The sequence below is a fragment of the Pleurodeles waltl genome, chromosome 10 (assembly GCF_031143425.1).
Source record: "Pleurodeles waltl isolate 20211129_DDA chromosome 10, aPleWal1.hap1.20221129, whole genome shotgun sequence".
Lineage (NCBI taxonomy): Eukaryota > Metazoa > Chordata > Amphibia > Caudata > Salamandridae > Pleurodeles > Pleurodeles waltl.
In genome coordinates, this window is record NC_090449.1 from 342,454,828 (window position 1) to 342,462,947 (window position 8,120).

Genomic DNA, 8,120 nt, shown 5'->3' on the forward strand with positions numbered 1-8,120 from the left:
GTCTATGGGTCTGTTAGCCTGTAGGCGATACAATACAAAGGGTAGAGTCAAAAGTGCTTCCCCACGTGGTACTACCACCAAGCAATGACTTCCTTCACTTTCCCTGTGATCATATCACACATGTCGGGAGACGCACACACAATTTTCTACCCACCTTGTAAAGAATATTAGACCAGTGGGTGTTGGATATTATCCAACATGGGTATTGTCTGGAGCTTATTACCACACCTCCCAACATTCCACCTCACACTCCTCGGCTCTCAATAGAATATCAAACGTTACCCAAGCAGGGGGTCCAAGCTCTCCTCCTCAATGGAGCAATAGAACATATCCCTCTCCAAGACCAAGATCGAAGAATATACTCTTTGTACTTCCTCATACCATAAAAGGGCGGTTCTCTGTGGCCAATCCTAGATTTAAGGCCCATCTATTTTATCAGAGCGTTATCACACGGTCACTTTGCAAGACCCACATCCTCTTCTTCAAAAGGGTGACTTTATGACGACTCTAGATCTAAAAGATGAATATTTTCACATTCCAATACACCCAGCTCATCACAAATATCTCCGTTTTGTGGTGAACAGAAAACACTACCATTTCAAAGTCCTTCCGTTTGGGGTCAATACTGCACTGCGAGTATTCACCAAGTGTCTGACCGTGGTGACGGCTCATCTCCGCAGCAAAAAATACATGTTTTCCTTCCTGGACGACTGGCTTATCAAAGCCACAACCAATCAACAGTGTTAACAGTATACTGAAATATGAATAGACCTGCTTCACAGCTTGGGATTCAGTCAATTTTCCAGGTCTCACTTCAACCTCTACAGATACAACCATATTTAGGAGCCATTCTAAACACACACACACCAGGCTAGCGTATCCAAATGCTACAAGAGTTTACAATTTCCAAACACTATTTCTTCAATTTCAACCAAATCAGCAGATAACAGTGAAGACAGTCATACGTCTTCTAGGGATGATGGCCTCCTGTATCGCTATAGTATCCCATGCCTGTCTAAACATGTGTCCGTTACAGGAATGTCTAACTCGTCAGTGGTCTCAGTCGCAAGGTCAGTTACAGGATCTAGGGTTAGTAGATCGCAAAACTTATCACTCTCTTCAATGGTGGAATACCAGCAAAATCTTGAAGGGGTAGCTTTATCTGAGGAGACTTCTAGTTGCAGATTCTTTACCTTAGATTTCCCCCAGGTGTCAGTCTGGATATGGAGACTTTTCCTTGAGCAGGACCCCTGCGTGCTGTTAGGTGGCATCGGCCCACCCTGCGTCTGCTGTTGGCCTAGTGGTCGGCGGATATGACGCCGTTTATAGGCACCACCCCAGTGCACTGGCATCAGTTATTTTCTTTCTGCAGCAGTCTACACGTAAATCTGTAGAGGAGCTACCCCACAGTTAATTTTTGACGGATCTTTTCAAATTTTGTCGAAGATTTTTTGACTCTTGTGCATCAATGTTGTCACAGAAGACCGGGTTCAAGCCCTGCGACAATGGTCAGCGGATGATGTCTGTGATGGATCCGCACCTCATGTGTCTCTGGCGTTTTGAGCACGACCACGACCCAAAGTCCTACTCCTAATGCTGGGCCATGAACCCAAAGGCTTTTAGGGAGCGCTCCGTAAAGCATCTTGCGGCCCGGCACTCGGCTCCACATTGCTCTCTGTCGAGAGGAAGGTCCCAAGACTGCTTGCGGAGTCCACTCTCTTCGTTGTCCTATCTAAAATCTTCGGGATGGTGTGACAAGCACAAGAGGAAGAGTAAACGTTCTTCAACTTCACCTCGTTGGTCAGTTGACTTCTAAAAAGGAGCGTCGTCACTCTAGGCCTCCATCCTTGGAGCCTATTTCTGGGTCGGCTCCGTGCCTCCCCGAGTTTCCGGGAGCTAGAGCCACCCATGCCCAAATCTGTGAGTTCTATGAAGCCATGTGCCACATTTTTGGGCAGTGTGACCTCCGCTGGTGTGCTTTTGAGCCCTGTGGGGTCAGAAGGGGACCCCCTCAGGTGAGGGGCACCCGGAGATCCACACTGGTGGGGGTTGTGCCAGTGCAACCTTCCCCGACGACAGTGCAGACATCGATGCTTCCGATGCCAGCCGGGCCTGCGGTCTGCGTTGATCCCATAGTTATAGCCCATTTCGACATGGAGCCAGACCGACATCGCTTGCCGCTGATTGACTTCAGAGGGGACCTTGCTTCCTCAGTCTGATCCTGACCCTTACACGTATGGGTATGGGCATGGTGAAAGTATGGAGGGGTCACTGCACCCTTTAGAATATCAGCTTAATGACTCCATGGACTGGGCTCATGACCTTGGTGAAGCCAGTGGTCTAGACACTTCCCCTGACACGGTCATGCTTTCTCCCCCTACCATGGCTATGGAGGAGGAAGTGTCATATTCATTGGTGGTGAGGAGAGCGGCCGAGGTCCTGGGCCTTGAGCTGCCTTTTGTGGCCATCAGGACCAACCTCCTGACTGAGGTGCCTCAGCCTGGGGCTTCCTCTTCAATATCCCTCTTGCCCTTAAAAGAGGTCCTCACTGTTGTCCTGCTGGGGACTTGGTCCAAATCTAGTACAGGGGCTCCTGGTAACAGGACAATTGCCCGCCACCATTGGGCTGTGCCTAACGACCCAGTTTTCCTGACCAAACATCCCACCCCTGAGAGCTTGGTTATCCAGGCCTCTACCTCCCCTAGCTCATTCCCTTCAACACCCCCGGATAGGCAATCCAAAAGACTGGATCAGATTGGGAAGAAAATATTCTCTTCCTCCAGTCTGACATTGCAGTCCGTGAACACCATATGCCTTTTGGGCCATTACTCCTATACTTTATAGGATACAGTTGCCCAGGTGCTGCCACTGGTCCGGGAGGAGGCCTGGGCCATTCTCTCTCAAGCTGTTGCTGATGGGAGAGATGCGCTAAGTTCACGATACAATGTGGACTGGATACAACCTACTCACTGGGTAGATCAGTTGCATCGACGGTGGTCTTGAGGCGCTACGGTTGGTTGAGTATGTCTGGCTTTTCCGGGGATGTCCACACTGTGCTTATGGACATGCCCTTTGCTGGCACTCATCTCTTCAGAGACCAAGCAGACTCTGCGCTTAAGTGCTTTAAGGAGTCCCGGGGTACAGCTCGGTCCTTGGGCCTCGCAGCTGCCCCTCACCCCCTTCAGTCTGCTTTTCGCCCCTTTTGTGCCAACGGAAGGGGCACCCAAAGGCGTCCCTTTCCCTCCAGCCACTGTGCCGTGCAAGCAGCCCAGTCTCAGCGTAGCCGTGGACGTGGGATCCAACGACCTCGTGGATCAGGGGGCCAGCGGTCGACCCAGGCCACCACCTCTTCCACTGCAGCCTCCAAACCTTCCTAGTCTGACACTTCCCCATCAGAGACAAGTCGGAGGCAGGATTCACCATCACTTGCCCTGCTGGGAATTCATCACTTCAAGTGGATTTTGCAAATAGTCCAAACGGGCTACTCACTTTCCTTCGAGACCACCCCTCCATCCATGCCACCAACCTACGATCGGATAACAGAGTATCACGTGGCACTTCTCCGCAAGGAGATTATGGCTTTCTTGGTTAGCAGAGCCACAGAGAGGGTCCCCGTGCCAGAAATAGGTTATGGTTGTTATTCCCGCTTCTTTCTGGTGCAAAATAGCAGCAAGGGCCTATGCCCTATCCTAGACCTCAGGTCCCTCGATTTCTTCCTCAAAAAGGAGAAGTTCAGAATGCTAACTCTGGCTCAGGTCCTATGTATCCTGGACCCCGGAGACTGAACGGTAGTGTTGGATTTGCAGGATGCATATTTCCATATTCCCGTCCTGCCCTGCACCAGATGTTACTTGTGGTTCATGGGAGTCCACGAGCATTTTCAGTTTACCGTGATCCCCTTTGGCCTTACCAGTGCTTCTCGGGTGTTCACCAAGGTGATGGTGATGGCTGCAGCTCATTTGCAGAGATCAGGGCTTTCAGTTTCCCCCCCCCTACCTAGATGACTGGCTGTTGAAGGTGGGCTCGCCCCAGGCTCCGGCGGATGGCCTGCATTTGCAAGGGTTCACTATATATGTGCCAAAGTCACACCTGACTCCCTCTCAGATGCTCCCTTTCATCAGAGCTGTTTTGGACACAGTACAGTTTCAGGCCTATTCTCCGAGTCCAGGATGTTCAGGGTATGATACCAATGTTTCAGCCTCAAGCCTGTATTTCGGTGAGAATGGCTCTGAGGCTGCTGGGCATCATGGCCTCCTGCATCCTGCTGGTGACACATGCCAGATGGCATATGGAAGCTTTGCAGTGGGACCTGAAGATCCAGTGGGTACAGCATTAAGGGAATCTCTCCGACATGGTCCAGATCTCAAAGTGGACTGCACAAAATCTGCAGTAGTGGCTTTGGAACCGCGATTGGGTCAGAGGCAGATCCCTCTCCCTTCCTCAACCAGATCTAGCGACAGATGCATCACTCCTGGGATTGGGCAGCCAGATGGGAGAGGTGGAGTCATGGCTCTATATCAATCTTTTGGAGCTGAGGGTGATCAGGCTAGGATTGAAAGCATTCCTTTCCTCTCTCAAAGAGAAAGTGGTGCAGGTGTTCATGGACAACTCCACCGCCATGTGGTACTGCAACAAGCAGCGTAGGGTGTGGTCGTGGACCCTTTATCAGGAGGCTCTGGACATGACTGGAACATCAGGGCATATCCTTGGTAGTTCAACATCTGGCAAGCTCTCTGAACGCTAGAGCAAACAAACTCAGCCTTCAATGCCTGGTCGATCAGGAATGGCATATCTTTACGGAGGTGGCACAAGGTCTCTTTCAGCAGTGGGGAGAGCCTTGGTTAAATCTGTTCGCCTCTGCAGAGAACGTGAAATATTAACTGTTTTGCACATTGGAGTTTCCGAGGCAGCACTCGCTCGGCGACGCCTTTCGTCTTGAGTGGAACTCCGGCCTTCTTCACGCCTTTCTGTCTATACCACTTCTCTTCCAGAAGATCAGGATCAGATGATTCTTGTAGCTCCGGACTGGGCACAAAGAATCTGTATCCCGAGCTCTTGAGCATGGCCATCGATCCTCCCCACGGACTGCCTCTTTCGGGAAGATCTTCTGACGCCAGTAGGGAATGGTTCTTCACCTTCTTGCATGGAGAGTGAGCAGCAGCGGTTGACCGCTTTTGGCCTTCCGCCCAAAGTCTGTAATGTGATCTTGGCAGCCAGGAGTCCCTCCACCAAGACAATATTCGCTTGTCATTGGAACAAATTTGTGGCATGGTGCACAGACAAGTCTGTTGACCTCCTTTCTGCCCCTCTTTCTGAGGTTCTTTTGTTTTTTCTTTTTCTGGCCCAGCAGGGCTCTGCTCTGGGCACCCTTAAGGGTTGTCTGCCATCTTGTCTTTCCTCAGATTATCTGACAACCCTCCTTGTTTAAATCTCCCATTCTTGGTAGATTTCTAAACGGTCTTATCCATATCTTTCTTCTTTCTCCGTTCATAATGCCCCCAATGGGATTCAAACTTGGTTTTTATTGATGTGTGCTCCTTTCGAGCCACTTCATAACTGTCCATTTCGGCTTCTTACTTTAAAGGCAGCCTTTCTGGTCTCCATCACTTCTGCTCACAGAGTGAGTGAGCTGCAGGTCCTTTCCTCTAAGTCACCTTTAATTTCCATCCATCCTGACAAGGTGGTGCTTCGTACCAGGGCTTCCTGTTTACCTAAAGTGGACACCATTATGTAGGCCTATTCATCACCTTGCCTACTTTTTACTCACCCCTACTTCCTTATAAGGAAGAGGAACAACACCACTGCTTAGACCCAAAAAAAGCTTTTGCGTTCTGTCTTAATCGGACTAAAGAGTTCTGGTTCAATGATCAACTCTTTGTGGGTTAAGTGGGTGCAAAGAAAGGTCGGGCAGTGCAGAAGAGAACTATATCTAGGTGGGTTGTTTCCTGCATTAAGATGTGCTCTGCATTGGCTAAGAAGCAACCCCAGGAGGGTTTTCTTGCTCACTCCACCAGAGTAACAGATGCAACCTCTGAGTTAGCTTGCGGGGTTCCAGTTCTTGACAAATACCAGGCAGCAAAATGGGCGTCCTTGCACACATTCACAAAATACTACAGCCTGGACAGTCAGGTCCGGTACTTTGCCTATTCGGTCCTGCAGGACTTCGTGGTATGATCTTGGTTCGCAGACCCACGTTCCAGGGATAGTAGTATTGCTTGGGTAGCAATACTAAGGTAAGGAATATGCCACAAGAAGTCTCTGTCAGATGAACAGGTTACTTACCTTCTGTAACTAATTATCTGGTAGAGACATATTATGGCTGCAGATTCCTTACCGACCCACCCATCCTCTCCATTGTGTAAACTGATTTCTAGGGACAGGGACTTCCCTTTCAGGGCCCTAGTTCTGGCGCATCAGAGTCTGTGTTCTTCATGGCTCTGCACTTCTGGCGTGGATAGTCCTGAAAATAAACTGATGTCAGAGCTCTGGGGTAGTGCCTATTTATGACCCTCAATGTCATATCTGGCGTCCACGATGCCAACAACAAATATGGAGTTGACAGATGCCACCTAATGGCGCGCAGGTGTACTGCTCGTGGAAAAATCTCTGGATCCAGACTGATTCCTGCAGGAAATTCTAAGGTAAGAAATCTGCAACTACAAATATGTCTCTAGCAGATAATTTGTTACCAAAGGTAAGTAACCTGTTCATCTGGATGCTGTTCCCCTCATAAATCTATCAATGGACGCCTCACTCATGGGATAGGGTGCACATCTGAAAGATCTCACAATACAGGGTGTATGGGACTCCAAAACAGGGGGTGGGGGGTGACCATATCAAATTTCTCAAGCGTTAAGCTGTTGACTTACCCTTGAAAGCTTTCCGTCCTCACCTCATTCACAAGGGTGTCCTAGTCCATACAGAAAACATGACAGCCATGTATTACTTACAAAAACGGGGGCGGGGGGCACGTCTCTGCAGAGTGTATTAGAGTTGTATATATTGTCAGAGTAGAGTGGAGGGTCGTAAGTGGGCATAGATTTGTGGAGTGGAGAGGTGTAAAGTAGCGTGTTGTGGCATAGAGTGGAGTAGGGTGGCATAGAATGTTGTACAGTGGATTAAAGTAGAGAGTTTGTGTGGAGGGGTGTAGAGTGGAGTAAAGTGGCATGGAGTGTCATAGAGTGAACTTTAGTAGACTGTATGGCTTAGTGTGAAGAGGCATGGGTTAGAGTGTGGTAGAGAGTTGTGGAGTATGCATGGTGTGTTGGCAAACTGCCATTACAAACAACACATTTTCAACTGAAAGGACCATTACGTTTGCACCTACTATTTAACTGATAAAAGTACAGAGCAGAAACGATATTATGTGGAAATGGCATCACCTGGTGTACTGATTTGTTTTGATAGTTTTAAAATATTTGTTTCTACCACACTTCAGAGTTAAAAAAAAAAAAATTTGCTTCATTGTCCTTTCCTAATTCTGACATAGACGGAAATATGTGTACAATTAATTTACATACAATTAGGTTTTGTTGTGTGCTAGGGAAAAAACATTTTCTTTCCCAGTCCCCAACAAGAATGTCATGTAGATCATCTCGCTTTGAAGTCGGAGAAAGAAAAGTAAACACTAGCTGCCTTTGGAAGACAGAGTCTGACATTTGGCCTCTGTCTAGAATGCACAGCAAATATGACAAGATAAGAACAAAATTTAAAAGCCTGTTTACAGAAAGCAAGCACTTGTGGAAGAATAGAAGGAGCAATGGTGAACAGACTGATCCACTGGAAGGATGAAGATATGGCAGACAGACTAAAACAAATAAAGCCACCAAATACAAAGACAGAAAATGTGCCAGTGTAAGCCGTGGGTGGAATCCATTCCCAGGGAAACTTTGAAATGCCAAACAAGTGTCTTTTTGCAACCAGACAGCCATGTTGTCTGGCAGGTATCAACCTAAAAAAAAAATCAAGATGATCGGTAACTCCCTTATTTTACAGTGGTTGATGGCTGCCTTAATGATGATACATTTAGTTTGTGTAGGAGGCTGGCCTGGTTTGTAGTGAGTACCTTAGGTACTTACACGTTATACCAGGTCCAGTTATCCCTTGTTAGTGAAATGTAG